The sequence below is a fragment of the Canis lupus genome, chromosome 26 (assembly GCF_011100685.1).
Source record: "Canis lupus familiaris isolate Mischka breed German Shepherd chromosome 26, alternate assembly UU_Cfam_GSD_1.0, whole genome shotgun sequence".
Lineage (NCBI taxonomy): Eukaryota > Metazoa > Chordata > Mammalia > Carnivora > Canidae > Canis > Canis lupus.
This window is the reverse complement of record NC_049247.1, coordinates 12,911,982-12,925,000: the sequence shown is the minus strand read 5'-3', so window position 1 is coordinate 12,925,000 and position 13,019 is coordinate 12,911,982. Positions and strand designations below refer to the sequence as shown.

General features: G+C 47.9%; 1 long non-coding RNA gene across 1 annotated transcript in view; it reads left to right on the top strand.

Annotated features, from left to right (window-relative positions):
• Positions 1-9,435, top strand: part of LOC119866161 — a 65,214-nt gene extending 55,779 nt beyond the window's left edge. Inside the window, exon 5 of the long non-coding RNA XR_005379204.1 lies at positions 8,856-9,435. This is a non-coding gene — a long non-coding RNA (uncharacterized LOC119866161). The remainder of the gene's footprint in view (positions 1-8,855) is intronic.
• The last annotated feature ends 3,584 nt before the right edge of the window (positions 9,436-13,019 follow it).

Sequence of the window (13,019 nt, the reverse complement as noted above, 5' to 3'; positions counted from 1 at the left end):
CAGATCTCAAAGATATGACAAGAAACGGGACTGAATCACTTGAATCTGTTTGGACTTGTCAGCTCACCGGAGTTACACTGTGACTTCAGTCCTCCACTGCCCCCCCAAACCGCTTCTGCCACCTTTTTCCTGGGACAGCCAATCATGCCCTAATGCACAGCATCTTTTTACATTTTTTAATTTATTTATTTATTTATTTATTTATTTATTTTTTAATTTTTTTTTTATTTATTTATTATGAGAGTCTCACAGAGAGAGAGAGAGAGAGGCAGAGACACAGGCAGAGGGAGAAGCAGGCTCCATGCACCGGGAGCCCGACGTGGGATTCGATCCCGGGTCTCCAGGATCGCGCCCTGGGCCAAAGGCAGGCGCCAAACCGCTGCGCCACCCAGGGATCCCTAATTTATTTTTTACAATAAAAATGACATCTTCATTTTAAGCTCCCTGGACTTCTTCTTTTCTCTGGAAGGAACTACTACCCTGCTGACTCTGAGATGGTGAGCTGCCACCTTGCATCTAGTAAAAGTGTTCGGTGTGTGTGTGGAGAGGATAAGGCTCTGCAGTGACCTGGGGTTTCATAACTTGATAATATACTTCTTGAGATCTTAATGGTGGTGGCCACTGTACATGGATGATTGTAGTTCACCCCTATGACAAACATGAAGGCAGGCAGCATTAGCCATATGTTACAGGTAAGGACACTGAGGATCACAGAGGTTCAGGTTCGTTCCCAGGGGCACTCAGCTGATAAGTGGTAGAGCCAGGTCCAAACCCGTGGTCCAAGACCCATGTGCTTCCTGCAGACATCACGATGTGATTGCCCTTCCGAGCAATGTCTGTTACCTCTTCTTGTCTAACTTACATCTGGTTGGACTAAGACTCGGGCCCAGATGACGTAAAGGAAGCTGTGCAGTGGAGGAGCGGGGAAACTTCCTACTTCGGTGGGAGGTTACATATGGGGTCACGCTTTGAGTTTCATCCCCATGACATTTGCTTATGGATCCAACCATCCTTCTTCTCAACTAAACTCTTCCTCATCTCCAGAATTTAGAGTTTGTTCAGATAAGGCCTTCAGGGCTGCTGGTGGTGATGGTGGTGGCAGTATCGGTTGTACCCACATTCTCCCCATTTCACAGATGAGAAAACTGAGGCACACGGGGTTTGCCCAGGTGGTGAGGGCAAGATGCAGGATTTGTATTTGAGATGCAGGGAAGATGCTGAATCTGTGTGCTTCAGCAAGGATCGGAGTGATGAGAAGGCTGTAGAGAGAGCATTGGCGGTATCGGGGGTGCCGCTGGTGGGGGATTTTCCCTGCTTCCAAAGGTTGCCCTTGACCACGTGTCTGGGGGCGGGTGGCGATTCTGGGGCCAATGCCATCACCCCAGCAGGGATGTTTATAGACGGGGATGTCTCCTCCCCTCCCAGGAGGGTGTGCTCCTTACACCCTTTGGGCTCCAAGAACCCAGTTCCAAACGTATCAGCAACTTCAAAAAGAAAAACAAAAACAACTCAAGCTCAGTCTCTTAGGAAACAACAACAAGAAAAAAAGGCAACAAGAAACCTCTCCCATCCATCTGTAACCAAATATATTTTGTGCTTGGTTTCCTTGGGCGGCCTTCTCTTAACAGCTTCTAATTCACAGAGACACAAAACATAAAACAATTTAAGGCATTGGCACACTCAACTCGGCAAGGCGGTTTATTCCCAGGGGAGCGTTTTTGGCAGGGGCCTTCCGACGTCGGCTTAGCTGGAGGCTGGGAGGCTCACGGGACGAAGGAAGGAAGGTGTTTTGCTTGTGCTGTTCCCTGAGTGCCAAGCTGAGAGGTATTTGAGCTAAGTGGCTGACCTGATCATTATCCAGTGGGTAATTACAGCCAGTTGTGGAGGAAGGGCCGTGCAGAGCCCTAAACGGCCTCCACGCCAGCTGGGAAGAGCCTCACCCGGGAATGGATTTATGGCTGGCGGTGCAGAGTGGGACGTGGGCTTCGGCTTGGGCGTCGGGGAGGGCAGCAGCTTCTCCCTCCTTCTCTGCCTCTCTCTCTCTCTCCCTTTAATCTCGACTTCAGAAGGGAAGGAGTCGGTCATTAATTCATTTGGATTTGGAATCTGGGCTTTTTCATGTGAGAGAGGCAGGAACCACGAGGATTTTGTCTCAAGTATACGGTGTTCAGTTAATATTTACTGAGTGAAACGAGTGCATCCATAAACGAGTGTTAATATACTAGAAGCTAATATTTACTGAACGCTTCCGGTGTGCCAAAGCCCCATTATAAATCCTTTGCTTGTACTGTGCAATGGATTCCCATTATTACCCAGGTTTTACAGATAAGGAAACCGAGGCAGAGAGGTGGGTGATTTACCTAAGGTCACACAGCTGGAGGGTCCGAGTGGGTTTTCAGGCCTACGAAGCCAACCACACGCTGTATTCTGGAGGGAGGGATGGATGGATGGATGGATGGATGGATGGAAGCCCTACATCAGAATAATAGGTGACTTTGGGAGAAATTCAAGTCCGTTCCACCTGTTTTCAGTGGACAAGGGAAGCTTCTAAAGAAGCCTAGGTTTAAGCAGCGAGTTTGTGGCAAAACCAGGTTTTCTGACATATCTGCCAAAGTGCCTGCAACCTCTCCCTTGTGCCTTCAAAAAGCCTCTAAGCCTTAGACGACTGAATTTTCACCAGGCTTGGGTACCCAGAGGGAAGCAGACACACAGACCTGACCCCAAGGAGGGTGGCCAAGCATCCCCGTTGGCCCAGGACTGAGAAGTTTCCCAGAGCATGCTTAAACTGGGAGGAGGGCACGTGGGCACCTGGGCCGAGTTGGCCCCCGCCGCATTTGTGTTACGAAAACTCTGACAAATATGTAACACCTATCGGAGCCGTGTAATGTAAAGCCTTTCAGGAATGCCACCCAATGCAGGGGGCGGGGGCTGGGCTCTGGCGTCAGACAGACGTGGTGTGGGATCTTACCTGCTCCACTGCCTTAGCAGCAAGTTGCCTTGGGCACGTTACTGACCTCTCTGAACCTCAGTGTCATCTTCTATAAAGTAGGGATGACGCTTAACTCTACTTCGGGGGGTTGTGGTGAGGTTGGAATGGGACAGTGAGATATAAGGTAAGCCACTCTGCAAGTGTGCTCTATACTGTCGAAGGTACCCTAAGGACACACAGAATTGGGCCCCTAACGGGCTCTCACCACGTAATTCTAGCTACAGGTCACGGCAGGCTCTAAAGCAACGCTCAGCTGGCTGCCAGCTCACTTCCCTACCAGGCATGCTTTTCTGTGTCCCTCCCCAGGCTTGCAGACTCAAAGGCACACAGGGCCAGGCATGAACTGAACCCGCTATGCCCGGATTCTCCCCCTGTGGGGTTAGCACAACAACCCCATGGAGGAGTGATTGATGATTCTTATCCCCAGTTTTCAGATAAATAAACTGAGACCCAGGAAGGTAGAGAGAGACCTGCCCAAGGTCACTCACATAATAAGTGGGAGAGGCAAGATCTGAACCCGGGCAGCAGTCTGTCTCTGGGCCCTTGAGCACCAGACTGCTCGCCGTTTCCTGACTGCCTTGAATCCCATTAAACTCATTCCCTCTTATTTTGCATTTCAGTTTTTCCCCTCTGTTTTCCAGTTTTTACAATTTTATTTTACAGTTCCTGAAACAACACCGGGTGAATGTCCTTCGGGCTAAACCAGGGTTTCTCAGCCTTGGCACCCTGGACATTTTGGGGTGGGCGAGGCTTTGTTGTGGTGGCTTGTACGGAGGCCCGGTGCTGTGCACTGAGGATGGTGAGCAGCATCCCTGGCTCCCACCCACTAGGTGCCAATAGCACCCTCTCCCCATGAGCCGTGACTACCCAATTTATCTCCAGACCTCACCAAGGGTCCCTTGGGTGGGAGGAGCAAAATTGCTCCCAATTGAGAACCATTGATCCACACCTTCGTATTTTGAAGTGATCATCTCCTGGGTCCCAGTGTGTGTGCTATTTTTTTTTTTTTTTAAGATTCTTGATACATAAGGCCAAACTGTCTTCCCCAAAGATGTGCCAGTTTATAAGACTGCCTGCCGTGCACAAGAATGCTGTTCCTGACGTGTGTACCAATGACCAGTACTACCCAATGCGTTCTTAGGGAATCCCTGAGAAGTACTTACAGGTTTCTGGGTCTGCAAGAATGGAGAAGTGCTAGTAGATGACCCAGAGCCACCACTCCAAGTAGGGGAATCTGAGGCCAGAAGGGGCAGTGCCTTGCCGCAGGTCACACAGGGGATGAGCCATCCAGCTGGGGTCCTTGAGCGTTGGTGAAGAGCACCTGGTACCCGTAAGCTGGCACCCTGGGCAATGGCCTCAATCATTCCAAATTAGAATGCTTCCTTGAGGCAAATTTATTTCCAGGATTTTCCTCCCAGGTGGTGTGCGATTCCATAAAAAAAATTTTTTTTATTGTGCTGGCTGTGGATAAAGGCAGTGCTTTGGTGGTGAGGCAGGGAGTGATGTATTCTGGGGAGTTGAGGAGCCGGTAAAAGTTTATGGGCTTGCAGCCTGCCACGGACCGGGTTTATTGTCCTTTGTAAATTCTCTGCCATTTTTCCCCCTTTGAAGTCAGAAGCAATGGAGTCCGTGGCCTAATTGATACAGGATGGGAAGAGGCTGGGGATGCTCACAAGAGATAGGGCCGGCATGTTCCTGCAACTGCCCGCTGTTCGGTTCATGAGCTCCTCAGAGGGGATGATCTGTGGATCCAGCTCCACTTAGAATAAGCCCAAGTGCCTCCGGAGGACCTTCATGCCCTGGCCTGCACTAGCTCTTGGGCTTCGTCTCCCACCTCTCCTCTTGGGCTCAACATGCTACAGCCATGAAGGTCATCTCTCCTTGCCTTGCCTATATCTGTTGCCACAGGGCCTTTGCATCTGCTGTTTCCCTCTGCCTGGGACTCCCTTTCTCAAGTTCTTTTAACCGCTAACTCCTTTGATTTTGTAAGGCTTCTGCTCATCTACCACCAACTCCTTGCTTTAAGGAGAGTCTCCCCTGCTCCAGTCACAATTTATCATATGGAGTTAATCCATCTCCTTTTTTATACTCGTTATGTGAAATGTCCTTATGTGTTTACTTGTGCATGACCTGGTCTCTCTACTGAGGACGGGGACCTTGCCTGTCTGGTTTGCAGACTTACTTCTGGTAGCTGGAACAATGAGCATAGAAAAAATACTCATTCGGGAGGGAGCACCTCCTGTAAGACTGGGAGAGACATGATCAAAGCAGGGAAATAACATATGGGCACATACAATACCCACAAGGAAGCAAATACAGGTGGTGTTGGATGCGAGACATGGCTATGACCATTCTGCGGAGGGCCCTGGGGGCCCTGAGACATTTTCCTGTAGGAGGTGGTGTTTGAACTGGACCTTCAAGAATGCAGAGAGTTTACATGAATGGGAAGGAGTGGGTGAAGCATTTCACTCAGTGGGAAAGGCTAAGGTTTGCTCTGGAGATGGACACACAACCGTCTGGTCAAGGAGACAGTAGCAGCAGATGACATGCAACATTATGTGTATGTGTTTGTGTGTTGGATGGATTTTGGGACTTGAGTCTCACGTGAGGATTTGCATGGTGCATGACATGGGGCTTAAGGGCATGAGATATCTGGACTTAGATGCAGCTGAGGTTTAAATCTGAGTCCTTGGCCAAGTTACTTAGACTTTCTGGGGCTCAACTTTCCTCATCTTGAAAATGGGGCTCCATCATATACAATACCACATAGAGGTTCTATAAGGATTCAATGAGTAGTACACATAAAATGCTTAGGAATGGGATGAATAGGGCCAAAAAATGTTAGTGATCATAGTTAACGTCAATAATATCACCTAAATTAATAGGGCATTTTAACTACCACTACTGTAAATACAGGTCTATTGGCTTCTCATTTCACAGATGGGAAAACTGAGGGCAAAAGTCACCGGTGGCTTGCTCAATGTCCCAAATTTGTTCAACGGCAGGGATCTGAACCTCTCTGCCCCCCCCCCTTCTCCCTGTCTCCATCTGGACTCTTGTGCCCACAGCTCCAGATCTTGCCTCTCATGGAGTTCTGTCCATAGTCATGGGATGGCCATCCCCAGGCAACATTTGACCACTTCACCTTGCTCAGACACTCCTCAGGTTGGAAGGTGACCTGTGACTTTTTTTTATCTCTCTCGGCAATGCCCCAATCTCCTCCCCATTCTTTTAGGAGATTTTGGTAGTGACTTTGCATTCCTTTTGTGCTACTTTGTGGCCCAGCACTGGGCCCTTCCCATCCCTTGTAGGATGCAGATGCTGCTTGTCACTCCCCATGACCTGGATCCATTAGACCTTCCCAGCTCATCTCTTGCCACGCCCAAGATGCGACCCTCCACGCACCTCACCCCCTCTCACCTCTGCGCCTTTGCTCATGCCCTGCTCAGGGCCTAGTAACCCCTCCCTGCTCTTTGCCTGGCCACTACCACTCTTGAAGACTCAGCCCCATGCAGGGCAGGGCTTACTTCTCTCCTCAGGCTTCCTCAGCACAGGGCTCACGCACTCCACTCATATCCTGGACCCAAGAGTCTTTCTCTGAGCCCCGGGCGGAGACCAGACCTTATTTGTCTATTTTGGAATCCTCTATACTTAGCCTTGTATCTGTTACAGAGTAGGAACTCAGGTAGTTTGTAAACAAGTGAATGAATGAACGAACACGTGAATAAATTGAGAATAATATCCCCAAACCCATTCAAAGACCATGAGCTTGGAAAAAACATCAAGATCTGTGCCTAGCTCTGGGTTTGCTGAGCCTCAGCAGCACATGGCACATTCACTCAAGGTGGACCTGGCTTCCAGGAGAGGCTAATAACAAAAGGACTCCCAAGATAACCCAGAACAAGGAGGTCCTCCAAAGGCTCCTTTTTTCTCTCTTGTGCTCATAGGAGGTGCCTCATCAATGTCTGTTGAGTGAGTTACTAAATGTAGGCATGGATGAGGGCAGCCATACATTAGAACTGTGGGCTCCCCGAGTCAAGAGACTGGTTTGTGGTCCATCTAGCGTGCCCAGCTTCAGGAAAGTGCTCAGTATGCAGGGGGCCCTTGGATTCCGGGAGTCAGGGAAACTTCCATCGGCCCCTGCACCGATCAACCCACACCCGTAGCCCGAGCATCATAGAGAACACAACTGCCCTTCATACTCCACAGTCGGGGTTTTCTCTGCCTTTGCAAAGTTCTTTTCACTCCTGTGGTCTGAAGCCAGTTCCTTAACATTGTGTAAACATGGTTTGGTGCGGTTTGAAAATGTATTTTAAAAATGTCACTAATTACCCCATGGCCTGTAACCACTCTTTCAGGGCCGTAATTGGCCTGTCATGTAAATACCTAATTAGGGGTCTTGGAAAATGGGGCGGATGGGAGGACCTGGCCTCCCAAGGCCCCCTGGCTGCTTCTCCCTCTCTGGGCCCCGAGGGAGACACCGGGGTCCCCTGCGTCAGTGGCCAGAGGAGGAGGGACACACTCGGGCTGCAGCAGGGGCCAGTGCTCTGTGGCCCCCTGGCCGGGGCTGGGGCCTGCTCGCATCCGCACGCAGGGAATTCTCAAGCTACCAAGCTTAATGGGAACCAACTGCCCCAACCCCTCCTCCACCCTCCATGCCCAGGGAATGTGCTCATTTCAACTCAAATGACTCACAGATGTGTCTCTGGCTCCCCACTTTCCTTTTCTCCCCAAATAGCCGGGCTTGCAGTGGATCTGCCCTTACCGTAAGAACATCTACGTCTGAGTCAGGGCAGACCAGGGGAGGCTGGCAAACTCACAGGTGAACCCATTTCAAGGATTCAACACAACGTGCCCCACACACCACACGTTCTTCCTTCTTGACGCCTCAAAGGACAAGGGATGATGTTTTGTTTGCTCTGGATAAAAACAGCTTTTCATCCCAGACAAGATTTTGGGCACCAACTTTTATCTGCCTCCTTGGAGATTTCTTTTTTATGACTTCCCATCTGTGTGCAAAGGGCAGAAGTATATCGATTGCATCTGGTCAGACAGTAGCCATTATTTCAGAGATGTGGCAGGAAAATGAGCAATGTCCACGTCCCTTGAGCTTGTTCGGCTTCAAAGCTTTTCCCCGTAACCAGACCCCTGGCTGGATGGTGGGGTGATCTTCAGGAGCTTGGGGGTTGCCTAGGCCTGTGAAGGGCCGGGCGCCGCGGATCCCAGCTGTGCTGATGTGAGCAACAGATGCTTTGCATCGTCTCTTCGAGGTCATTCTCTGTGCACTTGAGATGATTTGCTGTTCCTTGTCCTTGTCTGTTCTTTGGGAGGCCAGAGCAGGGGCCTGGGTGACAGCAAGAAGTGGTCAGGTCCCAGATTAGAAGATGCTCCTTGGTTGTAAGGTGAGGGGGTGGGTACCAGTTACCAAGTGTCTACCAGGTGCCCATATAATGTGGAGGTTTATGGGGCGGGAAGGCGAGCAAGCATTAAATGACAGACCTGCCTCTACTGAGCTTCGCGAGCTTGGTCCAGCCTTTTATCCTTCCCAGCCACAGTGTTCTTATCGAGAAAATGGGTATGGTAATGGACTAGCAAGGGATTTGGTAGAAGGATGGAATGAGACCAGCGTCTAGCTCCAAGCGGAGCCCTCCACGAGTGGTCCTGATGACTTACTGGTCTGTCTTCTCATCTGTAAAATGGGGAAACAGCATCTACTTCATTGGATTGAGGGAAGTTTAAATAATTTATGTGTGTAAAGCACTTAGCACAGTGCCTGACAAACTCTTAGGGGTCAATATTTCATCATTACTTTGGCAACTCATGGTTTACTATTACCTTCTTCTCACTTAAATATTTTCTCCATTAGCAGGCTTGGAAATTGTTGCACAGGGGAATTAAGTGACTTGCTCAAGGTGATGCAGCCAGGAAGCAGCAGAGCTGGAACTGGACTCCAGGTACACGTGATTCTGAGTCAGAGGCCCTGTCCTCCCGCTTGTGTTCACTCAGGAGGGGCTGAGGCTGTGTGGGCAAGCCATGGTCACAAGGAACTTTCCTGGGCCTCAGTCGCAAGAAAAGAGGCAAATGCCTAAGGAAAGAGCACAATTCCTGGAAATATTAAGCGTGTGAAGATTTTGTGTGGCCAGGAGCGTGATGTATATATACAAGGGCAGGGAGGAAGGAGACATGTGGGAAAAGGACATGTATTTTTGTTTATTGCACTGAAAAGAAGCCAAAATGATGAATTCATGCTTCTGATATTTTCATTTCTTTTGGTGGACATTTCTTTTGCTTCCATGACGATAAAACAATTTATGAAGGTAAGTGACGTGTCAACGCTTTTCATCATAGTGCCAATAAAGAACACCTAGTGGATTATCTTTCCTTGGATGTCTTTAAAAGAGGCTTTTCTCATGGTGGGGCAATACTAGTTGTTCAGTAAATGATGACTCAATTGAGTGTGATATTTTATAATCATCAAATTAGCACATAATGTTAACAAAAATTTGGAAATTGAGAAAAATAAAAGAGTTCTTTAGAAATGACTCACTCACAGTTCTCATTCCCAAACATAACTCTTAACATTTTAGTGTGTTTTCATTTGAGTGTTTTTCTTTAATAGTTTAAAAAAAAAAAAAGCCCACATGACTTTAATGATACTATAAAGGTAATATTGCCTCCTGCCTTTTCCTGCGGTATGTTTAACATGGCCCTTTCTGTATCATTGTGTAGGTTTTTCTGAACCAATGTGTAGGAACTCATCGAAGGTGGGATGCACCAAAGTTGATAATTTCTCCAGGCCTGATACTTTCCCCAACAACGTGGCAATGAATGTCTTTTTTTTGCATGTTTTTTCCTTTCTTCCCTTCCCCTCTTTTTTTTTTTTTTTTTTTTCCTTAATGCTTGGAATTCTCTTTGGATGAATTCTTAGAAGAAAAACACCAAGCTCAAGCTGTGAACATTTAAAGCTTGAATAGGTATTGCCAATTTCCCCCCCGGGGAGATTCCATGTGCCATCCTGAAGTCCCTCTCATTTTTCAGTTTCATAACCATGGGGACAGCATAGAGACAGCATATAGTCATCTGTCACTCGTTGAGCAACATCCATTGACCGCTCACTTCGTGCAAGGTCTTGCTGGTGTTTCTCAAGGCTTCACCCTTGGGTCTTCCCAGCTCTGAGTCAGAAGTCACAATGAATCAAAGATGTGACCACCCTCACATGGTCAACTTTTCTCTGGGAACTGGCCCTCCAACTGTTTGAGGGAGTGCCCAGGGGTGGTCCAGCATTTTCAGGAAGGCCATCCTGATGGGTTAGAGCACCCAGCTTTTGTGGGACAAAAGCAGCAAATGCTCATTGTCTGAGCTCCTTGGAGCAAATACTTAAGTGTCCCAGTAAGCATTAAAGCACTCCACCTCCTCCCTACCACTTCTCTCGGACAAAGCTTTTATATGGAGCATGAGCACCCATAAATAACAGACCAACCTATAAATAAATACAGCTGGGAGCCTACAAAAGCCCTTGACAAATGCTGTTTATTTAATTTCTCAAGTGTGGTCCATTTGAGATCCAATTGGAAAGGCCCGCTAAGCTTTTAAAAGGCCAGCTTATGTGCTTAATCTAGATTCCCCTTTGAGGGGCCATCCTGCCATCTCCCCCACACCTGCTTAGCTCAATAAAGCAGCACGGCTATCTACAGGGGCAGGGATCTGGGACAAAGATGTGTTTTCCGGGTCCTCCCCAAAGAGGGGACTCAACTCTGGACAGGTCAAAGTCACTCTATCATTACTCTTGCTGTAATCTAGCCAGTCCGATCCTTCCTCATTATTCATTTACTAGGTGGGAAGGTCCTCCTTAACTGCCTCCAGAGGATTGAAAAAAAACAGTGGTAAGAGCAATGTAGAGCCAGTGTGGGCCTCTTGCTACAAAGTGTCTAAATCATTATTTTACGGGCAAGTAAACAGGGCGGCACATCTCAGAAGAACATGATGGGCATCCAGATGGCCACACTTGCCCAGCTCCTTCCTGCCCCAGGACTTTTGTTCATGTTCTTCCTTCTGTGTGAGATGCCCTTCTCCTCATCCTCATCTGACTCACTTGATTCATCCTTCAATAAGCGGCCAGTATGCCACTTCTTCTGAGAAGCCTTCCCTGCCTTATATAGGTCTTCCCACCCAAAGAAACAGATGGCCAGTTTCCTTGTCATACATTTTTACAGCATTCCGTGCCTCTCTTATAATCCAGCCCACCATTTCAATTAAATTATTCATTGTACAATGTTTGCTGATTACCTGTCTTGCTCACTCAACTATCACCTCCCACCTGCTACTCCCAAATCTGAGCCATCATCATGTTGCACCTGAGCAAATGCAGAAGGTTCCTTAGGGCTCTTGGCACTCCTTGGCCTCTGCCCCTCAAGTCTCTGCTTACCGCAGCAGCCAGAGGATCCTTTGAAAACATAAGCCACACTGTGTCCCTCCTCTGCTCAGAACCCCCCAGAGGCTTTTGTCTCACCCTTTCCATGGCCTGCCAGGCTCTACAAGATCTGGCTCCCATGACCTCTTTGACATCATTTCTGGTCACTCTCCTCTTGCTCACTTTGTTACAGCCACACTGGTCTCTCTGAGGTTCTAGATGAGTTCAAGCACAGTCTGGCTCCTCTCAAAAAGTAGCTGTGGGGCTTTCTTCCTCATTGTCAAATTCCTACTCAAATAGCATCTTATCCAAGAGGCCTTCCTGGTCACTGGTCACTACACCCATCCTGGGGAACTGTTTGCTCCCATTTACCACACCTCACATGTCCTACATTTTTGTCTTTGGCAAAGCAAGAGGGCCAAGCTTATTGCTCTATCCTTACTGCTAGACCAGTCCCTGACACATAGTAGGCGGTCCATTAAAAGATTTGGCATAAATGAATGTATAACAATGAAGCTCCTCACACATGCTTGGACAACTGAATTCTTGAGACGGGCCTTTTTGATCTTGTACAGGATTTATTAGTAGATGTCTGTGCATCTTGTCTTTTTATTTTTCTGGGCAAAGCTTCTACAGTGAAGGTCTTAGAGATTTCTGGTGGAGTATTGCTAGGAGGCAGGGAGGTGCTCCCCAGAAAACACCTAAGATGGGGAGAAGAATGGAATCATCTGGGAAAAATGGAGCCAATATGAGCAGTGCTCACATCTGTCTGGGCAAATAGCTGGGGATGCCGCTGCAGGTCAACTTGTCATGAGGCTCTGTGGTATATGGGCTTGTCTGTCAGCTGCTGGAGGAAAAGTGTAGAGCAGAGCCAGCCAATGGTGAGCTCAGCTCAGATTGCGCTAAAGTATTGAGTCTTAACCATCATCAGATTTCATAAGGGATTCTTTTATTACATTCTTTGAGGGGCGAGGCTTTGTTTGCCTACATGAAAAAGTCCCAGCTTGGTATTTATCCTAGGAGGCAGGACAGGGCAATAGAGAGAGTGTGACTCTGAATTCAGATGGCCCTTGCTACTTGACGGGATGAGCACTGGGTGTTATTCTGTATGTTGGCAAATTGAACACCAATAAAAAATAAATTTATTATTAAATTAAAAAAAAAAGATGGTCCTTGGTTCGAATCCTGGCTTTATCACTCAGTAGCTATTTCCATGACCTTTGTTGGGCAAGTCACTTTATCCCTTTGAGTTTTATTTTCCCCAAAAGACATTGTACTTCTGTCCAAGGATCCGCTTACCTCCTGGACTTCATCTGGAACTTCTCTCAGTTACTGTGCTCCAGCCACATTGGCTTCCTTTTTATTCCTTGAGGTTGTCCTGCCTCAGGACCTTTGCAGTTGTCCTTCTTCATGCTAGAATGTTCTGCTCCCAGTCCTGCACAGCTGATTCTATATCATTATTGAGATCTCAGGTGAAATGTCACCACCTCAAAGAGGTCCTCCCTAGCCACTTCATCAAAAGTTGCCTCTGGACAACTAATAATAGGCTGTTATGTTTTCATTGTAGCTTTTAACACCATCTAAAAAGATCTTATATGTATTTACTCACTAATTTACTGT